We start from the raw sequence: 4,024 nt of genomic DNA, 5'->3' as shown, positions 1-4,024 counted from the left end.
AATGTTATTAAAATAGAATTTCACTGAGACATTTGAATTGGACCATAAAAAGGTCAAGCAGTTTACTGCTACTACTCCTACGCAGTCATGTGCATGCATTTTCTTACCATTCTCCAGGGGCCTTTGTTTTCAAGACCACTACGCTCCAGCCAGGCTCTGCTGCTGAGCACATCTACTTCTCAACTTTCTTTCTGATGACAGACTTTCAAGGCCAGCACAGAGTCTTTGGGTTGTCCAGGCCCTGGAAAGGACCAATTTATACTTACTTTTCCTCTTCTATCATAGCATCTGTTTGCAACGTATACCTTTCCCACAAAAACGCTAATTATGTTTTCTTCTTTTACTATTGAGCATTGAATCCAAGGCCTTTGTACTGACCTACATCCCAGCACTTTTTTTTTGAGACAAGGTCTTGCTAAGTCACTAAGTTGACCAATGCAATCCTTCTGCTTGAGCCTCTCAGAGTTCTAGCATTAGAGAGGGTGCAACACTATGACCCACTAAAACTCAAACATTTCTTAAGATCTTAATCATTGAGCAGTACGTGGTGGCGCATACCTGTAATCCTAGCACTCCGGAGACTGAGGCAGGAGGATCACTGTGAGTTCGATACCAGCTGGGCTACATAGTGAGTTCCAGGTCAGTCTCAACTACATAACCAGACCCTGTCTCAAAAAACAAACAAACAAACAAAAAAGATCTTAATCATTGTTTCTGTTCATATCATATGATATTCCATGGAACATGTTAAATTAATCTCAATCAAATAGCATTATTCTGCTTTCACTGAGCAAAGTTTAAGTAGAGAGTTGCTGCTTTTATGTTCATGAAAATTTTGTTAATGACTGGACTTTTTAAAAAAGATGGTACTTTTTTTCTGCCTTTATCTTTTTGTAAGCTTTGTGATAGTGCAGGGTACTAATACTGAGTAGAGCCATTAGTGATGATGAAGATTTTCTCTGACCAAACTCCCCTGAGCTCTTTTTTCAACCAAGTCTTAATATTTGGACTTTTGTGCTGTCTCTGCATCATCCAGTGTTAGCATGAATCCTGCTAAATCAGTCAAGCCACAGTGATATCAGAGCAGGTTCCGCATCCCCCACCCCAGCCCCCTTGCCCAGGTGATATCTGAAGCCCTTATCCTGTTTTCAACAGGAAACCTGTTTGGTTGGTTTAATTAGAATCTCCCTTATTGGTGGGCTGGCGATTTAGCTCAGCAGTTCTGTGGCCTGCCTTGCAAGCTCAAGGACCTGAGTTTGATCCCCAGTACAAAAAAAAAAAACAACAAAAAAACCCAGAATCTCCCTTACTGGTATTGTATCCATTTAGTCATTTTCCACCCAATGACTTCCACCTTGCTTGCTGACTATAAATTCACACTTTTCCTTGTATCGCATCAAAGTGATTCCTATACCCTGAATAAAGTTCATGCCTCCCCTTGAGTAAAGTCATCCTTACTGTCTGTAACAATTTCATGATCTTTCTTTAACAGTGAAAGCAAGCTTGGGAATGTGACAATGACAGTAATGTTGATTATTGTGGCAATTATTCATTCCATAAGGATTATCATGTGGTAAGTCTTTTGGAGTTGAAATGTGCGCTTGTTTCTTTAATGCTGACATCAACCCCATATGGTAAACACTCTATTTTTTGTGGATAAGCAAACAGGCTTAGTGTGCTTAGATAACAAACCTTAATTCAGAGCCTTGGACATGATGTATTTGATCTCAATCCTATTCTGATGACAGTCTCAGATATACCATATACCGATTTTCATTTGTGTCCCAGAAAATTATGTTTACATGAGATTAACTCTTTACATTCTTAAATTCCCAGAAAAAATTAATCTCTAGGGATGCTAGAAACTCTGCTTTCCCTTAGGTCATTTTTCTGTATCTATTTTTAGATAAGACATTTACTATTGACAGTAGACTAGACATCTGGTCTTTTTTTTTTTTCTGAGATAGGATCTCATGATGTAGTTGAAGCTGGCCTTCATCTCCCTATGTAGCCAGGCTGGCCTTGAACTCGTGCTCTTCGTGCCTCAGCCTCTCAAGTATTGAGATTACAGGCATGCACCACCATGCCCAGGTATTGATTTTTTTTTTCCCCTGGTACTGGGGATGGAACTCAAGACCTTGTGCTTGTGAGTCAGGTGTGGTGCTAAATCCCCCACTCAGTGATTTTTAACTTGATGCATTTTTTATCTTTGCATATGCTAAACATTTTTTAAAGAGCTATTACTAACATAGTGTCCATCATCAGCATGTATATTCCTCCAAAGCTAAAGGATTGAGAACAGCTTGTGACTACCTCCTCAAAGCCCATCCGGGTGGGCATGGTGGCACATGCCCTGTAATCCCAGCACTTGTGAGGCTGAGTCAGGAGGACTGTTGTGAGTTTGAGGCCAGCCTGGACTACATAGTGAGTTCAAGGCCAGCCTGGATTATACAGTGAGACCCTGTCTTAAAAAAAAAAAAAAACAGAAAAACAAATTAATAAATAAATACCTCCCCAAAGCCCACTGGTATGTATAAGATTTGCTAAAGTAGTTTGGAAGAGTGATCCTTAAGTGTCCCTGCTGTAGGTTAGTAAAACCACAGCTGTTTGTTTTAACCATGTAATTCTTATTGCCCAAGTCCCAGCTTTGTAACTGAATGCCACCAACCATGGACAAGTAGATCAATTACAGAGATTACAATGTGATAGCCTTTATTATGTTGGGAAATAAACAATGACCAACCAAACAAGAGAAGAAAAGACTTCATTCCTTATTTGCTACAGCACAGGATTTGGCTTCTGTCACTTGAGTTCTGTCAGAGACTTGAAGGCAGACAGAGGAGTGGCAAAGCTTCACAGTGGACAGGAGGGAGGCTGCAGATGTGCCCTGTGTGGAGGGTTTCGGCCTGGGAAAATTGAGATAGTTCACTTGAAGCCAAGCATCTTATGATTCTGGTTACAGTAGTGGGTTTTACTTTCTCTGGTTGTTCTAAATTGGAAATAAAGACTAATATTAAGGAAGCTATCGATGACCAAGTCCTGGGCATTGGGGGTTGATTGTCACAGAAGTTGTTTAGCTTCCTGACTTGTTGCCTGAGTTAGCTCCTGGCTCCCTGACTTAAGAAGACTGAAGGGCTGGCTTCCTGGGCAGGTTGTAGGTCAGGGTTGCATATTTCTGTATGGACTCTATATTCAACCTTTCCTCTATTGATAATATTGAAGTGTTTAAAAAAAAATGAAGTGTTTCAGGATAATTAGAACTCAGTTTTCACATTTATGAAAAGTTAAGAAGAAAACCTCGTTTTTGGTGTTGTTATTGCTTATTCTCCTTTTCTTAAACCAAGTAACTTCTCTGGGATTTAACTTTTTTTTTTACCCATTAAAGAGATTTGTAAAGAAGATAGCTATTTTCTAGCCCAATGATTTCATTCTAATGAAGAGAGTAAATTCAATTTTCCTCAAATTTTATAGAAAAGTTCTGTAATTCTTTTGAGATTAATAGGTATACAAAATGAAGGTTTCTCTGAGGAAATCTGCATTACGGAAAAAAAATAGGTCTGGGCCAGTCATAGTGGTGTGTGCCTGTAATCCCTGCACTCTGGGAGGCTGAGATGGTAAGGCAGGAGATTAGGTTGAGGCAGACTGGCTGGGGAAATTGGCATGATCTGTTAATTGTAAATTTTCAGGACACAGGCTCAGAACAATTTCCAAAGCCCTGAATAAGTGGAACCAATCAGAGAGTGTTCAGTTCTTCTCATAAGAACTTGAGCATTTCTCAGTGGGACAGCCTAGATCTGACATCAGCCTGAGGAGTAGGAAATCCAAAAGGACGGTTGCTATTGAGCTCTCTGGTACTGTGTTCTTTCATTGTAGTCACTCTCATGCTGTAGAGTATACTTCTTTTTCTACCTTTACTTGGCCCAAACTCATTCTGCAGAGCACATTTCTTCTCCTACCTTTAATAAATATAAAACCCCGCTACCCTTTGCACTTGTTCTGTCCAATACTTTTTTTTTTTTTTTTT

General features: G+C 39.7%; 1 long non-coding RNA gene across 1 annotated transcript in view; it reads right to left on the bottom strand.

Moving 5' to 3' along the window:
• Window positions 1-2,714: 2,714 nt before the first annotated feature.
• The window catches only part of LOC104849253, a 10,731-nt gene continuing 9,421 nt past the window's right edge, over window positions 2,715-4,024 (bottom strand). Inside the window, exon 3 of the long non-coding RNA XR_776711.1 lies at window positions 2,715-2,906. This is a non-coding gene — a long non-coding RNA (uncharacterized LOC104849253). The remainder of the gene's footprint in view (window positions 2,907-4,024) is intronic.

Source organism: Fukomys damarensis, unplaced genomic scaffold, assembly GCF_012274545.1.
Source record: "Fukomys damarensis isolate Sample0158 unplaced genomic scaffold, DMR_v1.0_HiC HiC_scaffold_30, whole genome shotgun sequence".
NCBI lineage: Eukaryota > Metazoa > Chordata > Mammalia > Rodentia > Bathyergidae > Fukomys > Fukomys damarensis.
Note: the sequence above shows the minus strand (reverse complement) of the source record. Positions and strands in the feature narration are given on the sequence as shown.